Raw genomic sequence first — 15,786 nt, 5'->3', positions numbered from 1 at the left:
TAGGGGGATAGCCGAGGTGTCAGGAGCCCAGCTGGAGGGGGGCCTGCCAGGAGATGCCCTATATCTAGGCAAGCTAAGGGCAGTAGGATGGACTCTAGACCCTGCTGGCTGGTGAAGAATGAACTTGGTATACAAGCACAAGCCTGGGAGGAGCCCCCATGGACAAAGCAGGCAGGTTGCTACCGTGTCACTGTTTGCAGGCCAGTTATAATAATCCTACACAGTGGGGCTCTGCGCCTGAAAAAAAACAAACAAACAAACAAACAAAAAAAAACCACACAAAAAAAAACACAAAAACAAATAATCTGTATGTATTTTATATGTTATTTATTTAAACAATGTCATATACTGTATTTCCCTGTTTCATTAAATCTTCTACAAGCTTATTGTAACAACAATAACAAAAAAAAAAAAAGAAAAAAGAAAAACAAAAAGACTCCCCACAAAGCTGCTAGCACTGATAAACAAATTCAGTAAAGTTGCAGGATACAAAATTAATGCAAAATAATCTGTTCTATCTCTATATACCAAAAAAGAAGCAACAGAAAGAGAATTTTTTTTAAAAACATTCCATTCATGAATGCAATGAAAATAATAAGATACCTAGAAATAAACCAACGAGATGAAAAGCTTGTACTCTGAAAACTATAAAAAAAACTGATGAAAGAAATTGAGGATGACACAAAGAAATGGAAAGACAGTCCATGCTCATGGATTGGAAAAAGAAATATTGTTAAAATTCCTTTGATACCCAAAACAATCTACACATTTAATACGATCCTATCAAAAAAACCCACAATATGATTTTTCACAGAACCAGAACAAACAGGTTTACAATTTGTATGGGATCACAAAAGACCTCAAATAGCTAAAGCAATCTTGAAAAAGGAAAGCCAATCTGGAGGCATCACAATTCTGAAATGCAAGTTATATTACAAAGCTGTAGTAATCCAAACAGTATGGTATTGGCACAAGAATAGACACAGAGATCAACTGAACAGAGTAGAAAACACAGAAATAAACCCACAATTATATGGCCAATTAAATTATCTCTGACAAATCAGGAAAGAATACCCATGGGTAAAAGTCCTTTCAACAAATGGTGTCCAAAACTGGACAGCAACATGCAAAAGAATGAAATTAGACTACTTTCTTTCAACATACACAAAATAAATTCAAATTCAAAATGGATTAAAGACCTAAATGTGAGACCCGAAACCACAAAAATCATAGAAAAGAACAAAGACAATAATTCCTCTGGCATTGGCTATAGCAACGTTTTTTCTAGATAGGTCCCTGAAACAAAGGAAACAAAAGCAAAAATAAACTACATCAAAAGAAAAAGCATTTGTGCAGTGACAGAAACAATCAACAAAACTAAATGGCAAACTATGGAATAGGAGAAATTTACAAATAACACACCTGATAAAGGGTTGACATATGTAATAAAGAGTTAGAATCCAAAATCTATAAAGAAATTACAAAGCTGAACACACACAAAATGAATAATCCAATTTTAAAATGTGCAGAAGACACAGACATTTGTCCAAAGAAGACTTACAGATGATCAACACACACATTTGAAAAGATGCTCATTATCATATATCACCAGGGAAATGTGAATCAAAACTACAATGAGATATCACCTCATACCTGTCAGAATGGCTAAAATAAAAAACACCAGATATCAGGAGTGGTGAGGATGTGGAAAAAAAGGAAGTCTTGCAATGTGGGTGGTAGGAATTCAAACTGGTACAGCCACTGTGGAAAACACTATGGAGGTTCCTCAAAAAGTGAAAAATAGAAATACCCCACAATCTAGTAATTGCGCTTCTGGGGTTTTTTTTTTTTTGGGGGGGTGGGGGTGGGGGTGGGGGTTGTTCTTGTTTTTGTTTTTGCACTACTGAGTTTTTAACCAAAGATTACAAAAACACTAATTCAAAGGGACCATGCACCCTTATATTGACTGCAGAATTACTTAACAATAGCCAAGATATGGAAGCAACCCAAGTGACCATTGATAGAGGAATGAATCAAGAAGATGTGGTATATATACACAATGGAATACTATGCAGCCATCAAAAGAAATGAAATCTTGCCATTTGCGACAACATGGATGGAACTAGAGCGTATCATGCTTAGCGAAATAAGTCAGGCGGAGAAAGACAACTATCATATGATCTCCCTGATATGAGGAAGTGGTGTTGCAACATGGGGGCTTAAGTGGGTACGAGAAGAATAAATGAAAGAAGATGGGATTGGCAGGGAGACAAACCATAAGTGACTCTTAATCTCACACAACAAACTGAGGGTTGCTGGGGGGAGGGGCTTTGGGAGAAGGGGGTGGGATTATGGACATTGGGGAGGGTATGTGCTTTGGTGAGTGCTGTGAAGTGTGTAAACCTGGTGATTCACAGACCTGTACCCCTGGGGATAAATTATATGCTTATAAAAAATAAAAAAATTATATTTAAAAAAATTGAATTTGGGGAAAGTATATGCCACTGTAATATTTAAAAATGTGAGAACTTCCAAATATATATTCCTGAAGTAACAGATCTTGTGGGTCAATATATTTAAAATATATCATTAGGATCATAAGATAACAAATAATCTGGATGGGGAGGAGCGGGCGGCGCGAGGGAAGGGCCTGCGGAGCAGCGGCGGCGGCGGCGGCGGCGGCGGCGGCCCCAGCCCGCGCAGCCCGGCTCGGCCCTGGCTCGGTGGGCGCAGCGCCGCGGGGTACCCTCCCGCCGCCGCGCAGCCAGGCGCCCGGGCACCAGGCCGCCACTGCCCCCGCCGCCGCCGCCGCCACCGCCGCCGCTGCTGCCGGGCGCACGACGCAGCGCGCACCGGCCGGGATGAGCGCCCGGGCCCTGGCCCGCCACCACCCGTGGCCGCCGCCGCCCGCCGCGCGCTCGCCTGACCGCGGCGCCCGCCCCGGTCGCCCCGCCCGTCCCAGGCCGCCCCCAGCCGCGATGCCCGGTCCCCGGGGCCCTGGCGGCCGCGCCCCTGCTAGGCTGCGGCGGCATGGCCCGCGCGCCCGGCGCGACCTCTGCGGATTGCATCGGTGTGCAGCGGCGGGGCATGCCCAGGGCACCGGGCACGGCCTTCAATGGGCGAGGACACGGACACGCGGAAAATTAACCACAGCTTCCTGCGGGACCACAGCTATGTGACCGAAGCCGATATCATCTTACTGTTGAGTTCAACCATACCGGAGAGCTGCTGGCCACAGGCGACCAGGGTGGCCGTGTGGTCATCTTCCAGCGGGAACCGGAGAGTAAAAATGCGCCTCACAGCCAAGGCGAGTATGACGTCTACAGCACCTTCCAGAGCCATGAGCCTGAGTTCGATTATCTCAAGAGTCTGGAGATAGAGGATAAAATCAACAAGATCAAGTGGCTTCCGCAGCACAATGCCGCCCACTCCCTGCTGTCCACCAACGATAAAACTATCAAACTATGGAAGATCAGGGAACGAGATAAAAGGCCTGAGGGATATAACCTGAAAGATGAAGAAGGGAAGCTTAAGGACTTGTCCACGGTGACGTCACTGCAGGTGCCTATGCTGAAGCCCATGGATCTGATGGTGGAGGTGAGCCCACGGAGGGTCTTCGCCAACGGCCACACCTACCACATCAACTCCATCTCCGTCAACAGCGACTGTGAGACGTACATGTCGGCGGATGACCTGCGCATCAACCTCTGGCACCTGGCTGTCACCGACAGGAGCTTCAGTATCCTTTCCCGCACCATCTCTCAGGGGGCTTCCGGAAGGGGGGTGCTGGCTCAGTTCTGCTTTTACTCAGTTTCTTCAGCAAGTGAGGCACCGATCTGGAATCCTGATGAACTGATTTATGAAAACTCCAAATCCATGGCTGCCGAGGGTTATATTTGACCCCTTGCCTTCTCTGGATGGCTGTTTTCTCTGTCGTTCTGGGACCGCCTCGGAGACCCCAGAGGAGAGAGAGTTCTGGGGTCTGTCCTCCCAGAGGAGGGATGGCAAACCCATTGGAGAGTCAGACGGAGGCTGCTCTGGACTCTCCTCCCTGCAGCCCAAGGCAGGGGCCTGAGTGTGTGATGAGCAGCCTTGGGGTCCCGGCTTAGGGGGATAGCCGAGGTGTCAGGAGCCCAGCTGGAGGGGGGCCTGCCAGGAGATGCCCTATATCTAGGCAAGCTAAGGGCAGTAGGATGGACTCTAGACCCTGCTGGCTGGTGAAGAATGAACTTGGTATACAAGCACAAGCCTGGGAGGAGCCCCCATGGACAAAGCAGGCAGGTTGCTACCGTGTCACTGTTTGCAGGCCAGTTATAATAATCCTACACAGTGGGGCTCTGCGCCTGAAAAAAAACAAACAAACAAACAAACAAAAAAAAACCACACAAAAAAAAACACAAAAACAAATAATCTGTATGTATTTTATATGTTATTTATTTAAACAATGTCATATACTGTATTTCCCTGTTTCATTAAATCTTCTACAAGCTTATTGTAACAACAATAACAAAAAAAAAAAAAAGAAAAAAGAAAAACAAAAAGACTCCCCACAAAGCTGCTAGCACTGATAAACAAATTCAGTAAAGTTGCAGGATACAAAATTAATGCAAAATAATCTGTTCTATCTCTATATACCAAAAAAGAAGCAACAGAAAGAGAATTTATTTTAAAAACATTCCATTCATGAATGCAATGAAAATAATAAGATACCTAGAAATAAACCAACGAGATGAAAAGCTTGTACTCTGAAAACTATAAAAAAAACTGATGAAAGAAATTGAGGATGACACAAAGAAATGGAAAGACAGTCCATGCTCATGGTTTGGAAAAAGAAATATTGTTAAAATTCCTTTGATACCCAAAACAATCTACACATTTAATACGATCCTATCAAAAAAACCCACAATATGATTTTTCACAGAACCAGAACAAACAGGTTTACAATTTGTATGGGATCACAAAAGACCTCAAATAGCTAAAGCAATCTTGAAAAAGGAAAGCCAATCTGGAGGCATCACAATTCTGAAATGCAAGTTATATTACAAAGCTGTAGTAATCCAAACAGTATGGTATTGGCACAAAAATAGACACAGAGATCAACTGAACAGAGTAGAAAACACAGAAATAAACCCACAATTATATGGCCAATTAAATTATCTCTGACAAATCAGGAAAGAATACCCATGGGTAAAAGTCCTTTCAACAAATGGTGTCCAAAACTGGACAGCAACATGCAAAAGAATGAAATTAGACTACTTTCTTTCAACATACACAAAATAAATTCAAATTCAAAATGGATTAAAGACCTAAATGTGAGACCCAAAACCACAAAAATCATAGAAAAGAACAAAGACAATAATTCCTCTGGCATTGGCTATAGCAACGTTTTTTCTAGATAGGTCCCTGAAACAAAGGAAACAAAAGCAAAAATAAACTACATCAAAAGAAAAAGCATTTGTGCAGTGACAGAAACAATCAACAAAACTAAATGGCAAACTATGGAATAGGAGAAATTTACAAATAACACACCTGATAAAGGGTTGACATATGTAATAAAGAGTTAGAATCCAAAATCTATAAAGAAATTACAAAGCTGAACACACACAAAATGAATAATCCAATTTTAAAATGTGCGGAAGACACAGACATTTGTCCAAAGAAGACTTACAGATGATCAACACACACATTTGAAAAGATGCTCATTATCATATATCATCAGGGAAATGTGAATCAAAACTACAATGAGATATCACCTCATACCTGTCAGAATGGCTAAAATAAAAAACACCAGATATCAGGAGTGGTGAGGATGTGGAAAAAAAGGAAGTCTTGCAATGTGGGTGGTAGGAATTCAAACTGGTACAGCCACTGTGGAAAACACTATGGAGGTTCCTCAAAAAGTGAAAAATAGAAATACCCCACAATCTAGTAATTGCGCTACTGGGTTTTTTTTTTTGGGGGGGTGGGGGTGGGGGTTGGGGTGGGGGTTGTTCTTGTTTTTGTTTTTGCACTACTGAGTTTTTAACCAAAGATTACAAAAACACTAATTCAAAGGGACCATGCACCCTTATATTTACTGCAGAATTACTTAACAATTGCCAAGATATGGAAGCAACCCAAGTGACCATTGATAGAATAATGGATAAAGAAGATGTGGTATATATAAAATGGAATATTTTTCAGCCATTAAAAAAAAGAACAAACGTGGTTAAAACTAGAGAGTATAAGGGTGTATAGAGGGAGAAGAAACAAGATGACAGAGGAGGAGGAGACCTAAAATCATCAGGTCCCAGGAGTTCCTTTAGATAATTATCAAACCATTCTGAACACCTACAAACTCAACAGGAGTTCAAAGAGAAGAAGAGCAACAATTCTAGGAACAGAAGAGCAACCACTTTCTGCAAGTTAGGATGTATGGAGAAGTGAATCTGAGGCAATATACAGGAAGATAGACTGTGGGGGGAGGGGCTGGCTCCCAACAAACGGTGGAGCAACAGAGCACAAAATCAGAACTTTTAGAAGTTGGCTCCACTGAGGGACCTCACTCCAGAGGTTAAGCAGGAGTTAGAGCCCTCGCAGGAACAGTGTGGTCACAGAAAGAACAGGGGTGTCTGAGTGTGGCAGAGCTCCAAGGTATCAGAGCAGGGAAGCTGGCAGCAGAGATGAAGCCAAGGAGGGGGCTCTCAGCTTGGGGTTACCTTAAACTGTGATCTCAAAGAGCATGGACCCCACAAGTCGCTGACCCAGAGAGACTCACCTTCCTCTTCTGGGAGGAACAGGATGGCAGGAATCTGCTGGGTTTGGAGACTCCAAACAAAGCCCTGCGCCAGAGATAGAAATGCTTGGACACAGGTTGGAGACCAGAGAGATATGAGAGATTGACTGCTTTTCTCGCAGGGCGCACTGAGGAGTGGGACCCTGAGCTCTTGGTTCCTCCAGCCAGAGATTGGGAGACTGGTATCATTATTCCTGTCCTCCAGAGCTCTACAGAAAGCATTCGGGGAACAAAATCTCCCGAGACCAAAATTGTGCAGATTAGTTAGCCTGGCCCCTGGCAAAGGCAGTGCAATTCCGGCTTGGGCAAAGATATTTGAGAATCCTGGCTACAGGCCCCTCCCCCAGAAGATCAGCAAGAAAATCCAGCCAAGACCATGTTAACAGATCACTGAGAACTGCAGAACTCTGGAATGCAACACATAGAATTCATGGATTTTCCTCCATGATTCTTTAATCTTTCAAAGTTAAATATTTTTCATTTTATTTTCTTCTTATTCAGGTTGTAAAATTGTTCCTCTTTCCTATTTTAAACTTTTTAACTATTCTATCTTATCTATACCTTTTTTAAAAATCTTTTTAAATTTTCATTGTTATATTCTATCCCTTCGTTGTATTTAACCTTACTTTTTGTATACATATAGGCTTTTCTTTCTTCAGGGATACAGTTTCTTCTAATAGATCAAAATATACCTTAAATCTATTGCATGGCTTTTTTTTAGTCTCCAGCCTGCTCACATTCTTTCCTATTTTTTTTTTTAACCAACTTGTCTTATCAATTATCTTTTTTTTTTTAGTTGCTCAGCATCAGGGAAATACATATCAAAACCACAATGAGGTACCACCTCATTTAGTCAGAATGGCTAAAATTAACAAGTCAAGAAATGACAGACGTTGGGAGGATGTGGAGAAAGGGGAACCCTCCTACACTATTGGTGGGAATGCAAGCTGGTGCAACCACTCTGGAAAACAGCATGGAGATTCCTCAAAAAGTAGAAAATAGAGCTATACTATGACCCAGCAATTGCACTACTGGGTATTTACCCTAAAGGTACAAGTGTAGTGATCTGAAGAGGCACACGCACCCAAATATTTATAGCAGCAATGTCCAAAATAGCCAAACTACGGGAAGAGACTAGATGTCCATCAACAGATGAATGGATAAAGAAGATGAGGTATATACAATGGAATACAATGCAACCATCAAAAGCCCCAAATCCTGCCATTTACAATGTTGTGGATGGAACTAGAGAGTTTAGGTTAAGCAAAATTAGCCCATCAGAGAAAGAATTATTATATGATCTATCTGATATGAGAAATTTGAGAGGCAGGGCAGGGGTTTATGGGGGGTAGGAAGGGAAAAAAAGGAAACAAGATGGGACTCGGAGGAAGACAAAACATAAGAGACTCTTAATCTCAGGAAACAAATTGAGGTTCGCTGGGGGGTGGAGGGGAGAGATAGAGTAGCTTAGTTATGGACATGGGTGAGGGTATGTCCTATGGTGAGTGCTGTGAATTACATAAGACTGATGATTCACAGACCTGTACCCCTAAAGCAAATACTATATTATATGTAAAAAAGAAAAACACAAACAAAAACAAACAGAAAAAAAAAAAAACCTAGAGAGTATAAGGCTAAGTGAATTAAGTCAGTCAAAGAAAGACAAATACCATATGATTTTTGGAACTTAAGAAACAAAACAAATGAACAAAGAGGGAAAAAAAGAGAGACAGACAAACCAAGAAACAGACTCCTAAATATAGAAAAGAATCTGATCATTACCAGAGGGGAGGTAGGTGGGGAAGTGGGAGAAATAGGTGATGGGAATTAAAGAGGGCCCTTGTTCATCATCACTAGCCATCAGGGAGATTCAAATTAAAACCACATTAAGATATCACCTTTCACCAGTTAGAATGGCCAAAATTAGTAAGACAGGAAACAACATGTGTTGGAAAGGATGTGGAGAAAGGGGAATCCTCTTCCACTGTTGGTGGGAATGCAAGTGGGTGCAGCCACTTTGGAAAACAGTGTGGAAATTCCTCAAGAAATTAAAAATGGAGCTTCCCTATGACCCTGCAATTGCACTACTGGGTATTTACCCCAAAGATACAGATGTCATGAAAAGAAGGGCCATCTGTATCCCAATGTGTATAGCAGCAATGGCCACGGTCGCCAAACTGTGGAAAGAACCAAGATGCCCTTCAACGGACGAATGGATAAGGAAGATGTGGTCCATATACACTATGGAGTATTATGCCTCCATCAGAAAGGATGAATACCCAACTTTTGTAGCAACATGGATGGGACTGGAAGAGATGATGCTGAGTGAAATAAGTCAAGCCGAGAGAGTCAATTATCATATGGTTTCACTTATTTGTGGAGCATAACAAATATCATGGAGGACAAGGGGTGTTAGAGAGGAGAAGGGAGTTGGGGTAAATCGGAAGGGGAGGTGAATCATGAGAGACTATGGACTCTGAAAAACAATCTGAGGGGTTTGAAGTGGCGGGGGGATGGAAAGTTGGGGTACCAGGTGGTGGATATTATAGAGGGCATGGATTGCATGGAGCACTGGGTGTGGTGAAAAAATAATGAATACTGTTATGCTGAAAATAAATAAATTTAATTTAAAAAAGGCAACCTATGAAATGGGGAGACAATATTTCCAAACCATAATCAGTAAGTTGTTAATATCTAAAAAATACAAGGAACTCATACAATTCAATAGATAGCTAGATAACCTCATTGAAATCTGGTCAAAAGACCTGAACATTTTTCCAAGATAAAAACACATACATGAAAACATGTTCAACATCACTAATCACCAGGGCAATGAAATCAAAACTATAGTGAGAAATAACTTTATACTTGCTAGAATGTCTAGTACCAAAACAAAAACGAAAAACAAAACCAAAAAACAAAAAAACCCCAAGAGGTACCAAATGCTGCTGAGAATGTGGCGGAAAGGAACCCTAATTTATTGTTGGTGGGAATGTAAACTGTTACAGTTACCACTGGAAACCATACGGAGGTTCCTCAAGAAATTAAAAACAGAACTACCATAGGATCCATGAGTCCCACTTCTGGTATATGTACCCAAAGAAAATTCAATTATCTCAAAAAGATATCTATTCTCCTATGTTCACAGCAGTATTCACAACAGCAGTATTCACAACAGCCAAGGTACAGGAAAAAGCCTGTTTTCATTAATGGATGAATGGATATTATATATATATATATATGGAATATTGGCCTTTGGAGAAAGGAAATCCTACCATTTGCAAGAACATGAATAGATTCGAAGGCATTATGCTAAATAAAGCAAGTGAGAGGAAGACAAATACTGCATGATACCATGTATATGTGGAACCTACAAAAGTTTTTTTTTTTTTTAAGTTGAACTCATATAAAAAGAGCAGAATGGTGGTTGAAGGGGCTGGAGAGTGGGGAAAATGTGTAGAGGTTTGAGAGAAGGACATAAGCTTTTAGTTGTAACATGAATGCGGTTTGAAGATCTAATGTGTAACATGGTGGCTATAGTTGATAATTCTGTGTTGTTTAATTGAAATTTGCTAAGAAACTAAAACAACTGTTCTCACTAAATAAATAAATAAATAAGTAAATATGTGGGGGGGCAGAATGTATTAATTAGATTGTGAGAATCCTTTCAATAGTATACATATATCAATCTGCCACACTGCTCATTTTATTTTTTGTTTTTTAGAGTTTTTGTTTGAATTCTAGTCAGTTAACATGCAGTGCAATATTGATTTCAGGAGTAGAATTCAGTGATTTATCACTTACATAAAACACCCAGCGCTCATCACAACAAGTGCTCTCTTTAATACCCACCATCCATCTAGCTCATCCTCTATGCACCTCCCTCCATCACCACTGTGATGGAATATTACTCAGCCATCAAATAGAATAAAATCTTACCATTTGCACAGATGCGGTTGGAACTACAGTGTATTATGCTAATCATAATACACTATAGTTAAGAGTCTCTATAGTTAAGAGTCTCTTATTGTTTGAGGCACACCTGGGTGGCTCAGTTGGTTAAGCACCTGCCTTTAGCTCCAGTCATGATCTCAGGGTCCTGGGATGGAGCCCCACATTGGGCTCCCTGCCCAGCTGGGAGCCTGCTTCTCCTTGTCCCCTTGCCTCCTCCCCCCTGCTCATGCTCTGTCTCTCTCTCTCAAAGAAATAAATAAAATCTTTTAAAAAAAATAGAGTCTCTTATGGTTTGGTTCCCTCTCTTCTTTCCCCTCCCATATGTTCATCTGTTTTGTTTCCTAAATTCCACATATGAGTTAAATCATATGGTATGTCTTTTTCTGACTGATGTATTTTGATTAGCATAATACACTGTAGTTCCAACCGCATCTGTGCAAATGGTAAGATTTTATTCTATTTGATGGCTGAGTAATATTCCATTATACATATATACTACATCTTCTCTATCCATTCATCAGTCAATGGACATTTGGGTTCTTTCCATAGTTTGACTATTGTTAATAAAGCTGCTATAAACATCAGGAGAACTCTACCTCTTTGAATCTGTAGTTTTGTATCCTTTGGGTAAATAACAAGTAGTACAATTGCTAGATTATAGGGTAGCTCTATTTTTAACTTTCTGAAGAAACTCCATACTGTTTTCCAGAGTAGCTGCACCAGTTTTCATTCCCACCAAAAGTGTAAGGGGTTTCCCCATTCTCCACATCCTTGCCAACACCTGTTATTTTGTCCATTGTTAATTTTAGCCATTCTGGCAGGCATGAGGTGGTATCTCAATATGGTTTTGATTCGCAATTCCCTGATGGAAAATGATCTTGAATATCTTTTCATGTGTCTGTTAGTCATCCAGATGTCTTCTTTGTAAAGGTGTCTATTCATATCTTCCTCCCATTTCTTAGCTGGATTATTTGTTTTCTGGGTGTTGAGTTTGGTAAGTTCCTTATAGATTTTAGATACTACCCCAGTATCAGATATGCCATTTGCAAATATCTTCTCCCATTCCATAGGCTGCCTTTTAGTTTCATTGTTTCCTTCACTGTGCACAAGCTTTTTATCTTGGTGAAGTCCCAATAGTTCATTTTTGGTTTTGTTTACCTTGCCTCTGGTGCCAAGGTCAAAGAGATTCCTGCCTATGTTCTCCTCCAGGAGTTTGATGGTTTCCTATTTCACATTTCAGTCCTTCAACCATTTTGAATTAACTTTTATGTATGGTGTAAGAAAGTGCTCCAGTTACATTCTTCTGCATGTTGTTATCCAGTTTTTCCAAACCATTTGTTAAATATCCATTGGATATTCTTTCTGGCATTATTTAAAATTAGTTCACCATGTAGTTGGGGATCCATTTCCAGGTTATCTCTTCTGTTCTATTGATCTACATATCTGTTTTTTTGCCCGTAGTATACGGTCTTGAAGACTACAGCTCTGTAATGTAGCTTGATATCTAGAATCACAGTGCCTTCAGTTTTGCTTTTCCTTGTTCAGGAGTGCTTTTGCTACTCAAGGTCTTTTGTAGTTTCATATGAATTTTAGGATTATTTGTTCTAGTTCTATGAAAAACCCAGGTGGTATTTTGATAGGGATTGTGTTAAATGTGTAGATTGCTTTTGGTAGCATAGACATTTTAACAACATTGGTTCCAATCCATGAGCATGGAATGTTTTTCCAATTATTTCTGTCTTCTTCAATTTAATTCATAAGTTTTCTGTAATTTCCTGTGTACAGGCTCTAGTTTTCTGTATACAGTCTGTAGTTTTCTGGATACAGACCTTTTACCTCTTTGTTTAGGTTTATTCCTAAGTATCTATTTTTTATGCAATTGCAAATGCTATCAATTCCTTAATTTCTTTTTCTGCTGCTTTATTGGTATATAGAAATATAACAGATTTCTGTATATTGATTTTATGTCCTGTGACTTTGCTGAATTCATGTATTAGTTATAGCAAATTTTTTTGGTGGTCTTTCAGGTTTTCTTTTTTTTCAGATTTTATTTATTTATTTGACAGACAGAGATCACAAGTAGACAGAGAGGCAGGCAGAGAGAGAGGAGGAAGCAAGCTCCCTGCTGAGCAGAGAGCCTGATGTGGGGCTCGATCCCAGGACTCTGGGATCATGACCTGAGTCAAAGGCAGAGGCTTTAACCCACTGAGCCACCCAGGCGCCCCTCTTTTAGGTTTTCTACATAGGGTATCATGTAATCTGCAAATAGTGAAAGCTTGATTTCTTCCTTGACAATTTGGATGCATTATATTTCTTTTTGTTGTCTGATTGCTGAGGCTAAGACTGCCAGTACTATGTCAAATAGTAATGGTGAGAGTGATTATCCATCTTGTTCCTGACCATAGGGGGAAAGCTCTCAGTTTTTCCCAGTTCAGGTTGATATTAGCTGAGGGTCTTTCTTATATGACTACTATGATATTGTGGTATGATCCATCTATATCTACTTTGTTGAGGGTTTTTATCAAGAACAGATGCTGGGGGTGCCTGAGTGGCTCAGTGGGTTAAAGCCTCTGCTTTTGGCTCAGGTCATGATCCCAGGGTCCTGGGATCGAGCCCCGCATCGGGCTTTCCACTCAGCAGGGAGCCTGCTTCCCCCTCTCTCTCTGCCTGCCTCTCTGCCTGCTTGTGATCTCTGTCTGTCAAATAAATTAAAAAAATCTTTTAAAAAAGAAAGAACAGATGCTGTATTTTGTCAAGTGTTTTTTTTTTTTCTGCCTCCATTCAGAGAATCATGTGGTTCTTATCCTTTTATTAATGTGGTGTATTATATTGATTTGTGAATATTGAACCATTCCTGCAACACAGGAATAAACCCACTTGATTATGGTGAATACTTCTTTTAATGTATTATTCAATTTGATTTGCTAGTCATGTTCATCAGAGACACTGGACTGTAGTTCTCCTTTTTAGTGGGGTGTTTGGCTTTCACGTTGTACATTTTAAAGCTTAAATTTTTTTTAAAAAGAACAAAAATGTAGTCATTCCTATTGTCTGTTTAGTGGTCCCTACCCTTAACCTTTATTTCTTTTTAAAAGCAGATCCCCGGGCACCTGGGTGGCTAGTCTTGAGCACCTGCCTTCAGCTCAGGTTATGATCCCAGGGTCCTGGGATCAAGTCCCACAACAGGCTCTGTACTCTGTGGGAAGCCCCACTTCTTCTCCCACTCCTCCTGCTGTGTTCCCTCTCTCACTGTGTCTCTGTCAAATAAATATATAAAATCTTAAAAAAAAAACCTCCGTTAATGAATTAAAAAAAAACATATTCTCAAATAATGAAAAACTAATTATTTTAATAGATTTTTTAAAAACCCAAAGAAAATGTATTTTAAAATACAATTACCCCAATTTAAATTCCTATTCATAGGTCAGACAGTAGCCTGGATACATCAGAGTGACAACTAGGAAAATGGAAGAAATAATTGAGAATATAAGGAGAAAGACCAAAAAACAACCATGGAAACATGAAAAAGAGGTTAAGAGATATGAAGTTTAGATTAAGTCTAAATATCTTTTGAGACACCAAATCATAGATTCAAAAAGCCAAATGAAATTTATCATGTTGTTAGACAGGATACAGTATATCATAAGTTTTTGTTGTACTGTTCAATGATTTATTAGTTGCACATAACAGCCAGTGCTCATCCCAACACATGCCTGCCTTAATACCAATCACCCAGTTTTTCCCTCGTTTGTTTCCCGGAGTCCAGAGTCTCTCATGGTTTGTTTCCCTCTCTGATTTCATCCCATTCTATTTTCCCTCCCTTCCCTGCGGTCCTCAACTCTATTCTTTATCTTCCACATATGAGTGAAACCATATGGTAATTGTCTTTCTCTGCCTGACTCATTTCACTTAGCACAATCCCCTCCAGTTCCATGTCAATGCAAAAGTAGGTATTCATCCTTTCTGATGGCTGAGTAATAGTCCATTGTATATATAAACCACATCTTTATCCATTCATCTGTTGAAGGGCATCATGGTTCCTTCCACTGTTTGGCTCTTATGGACATTGCAGTTATGAACATTGGGGTGCTGTGCCCCTTCTTTTTACTACATCCTTATCTTTGGGGTAAAGACCTGGTGGTGCAATTGGTAGGTCACAGGGTAGCTCTACTTTAAACGTCTTGAGGAACCCCCACACTGTTTTCCAGAGTGGCTGTACCAGCTTGCATTTCCACCAACAGCACAAGAGCATTCCCCTTTCTCCATAACCTCACCAACACTTGTTTCCTATCTTGTTAATTCTGGCCATTCTAACCGGTGTAAGGTGGCATCTCATTGTGGTTTTTGATATGAATTTCCCTGATGGCTAGTGAAGTTGAATATTTTTTCCATGTGTCTGTTAGCCATTTGGATGTCTTCTTTGCAGAAGTGTCTGTTTATGTCTTCTGCTCATTTCTTGACTGGATTGTTTGGTTTTTGGGTGTTGAATTTGAGAAGTTCTTTATAGATCTAGGATATCAGCCCTTAATCTAAAATGCCATTTGCAAAGATCTTCTCCCATTCTGTGGATTGTCTCTTAGTCTTGTTGACTGTTTCCTTTGCTGTGCAAAAACTCATCTTGGTGCAAGTTCCAAAAGTGCATTTTGCTTCTGTTTCCCCTACCTTTAGAGAGGCATCTTGAAAGAAGTTGTGGCCAGTGTCAAAGAGGTTACTGCCTATGTTCTCCTCTAGGATTTTGGTGGATTCCTGTCTCATGTTGAGGTCTTTCATCCATTTTATCCTTGTGTACGCTGTAAGAGAATGGTCTAATTTCATTCTTCTGCATGTGGTTGTAGAGTTTTCCCAGCACCATTTATTGAAGAAAATATCTTTTTTCCATTGGATGTTCTTTCTTGCTTTGTCGAAGATTAGTTGATCATAAAGTCCATTTCTTGGCTCTCTATTCTGCTCTTTTGAGCTGTGTGTCTGCTTTTGTTCCAATACCATACTGTCTTGATGACAATGGCTTTGTAATATAGCTTGAAGTCAGGCATTGTGATGCCTCAGTTTTGGTTTTC

The sequence above is a fragment of the Mustela nivalis genome, assembly GCF_964662115.1.
Source record: "Mustela nivalis genome assembly, contig: HAP1_SCAFFOLD_1323, whole genome shotgun sequence".
Lineage (NCBI taxonomy): Eukaryota > Metazoa > Chordata > Mammalia > Carnivora > Mustelidae > Mustela > Mustela nivalis.
Note: the sequence above shows the minus strand (reverse complement) of the source record.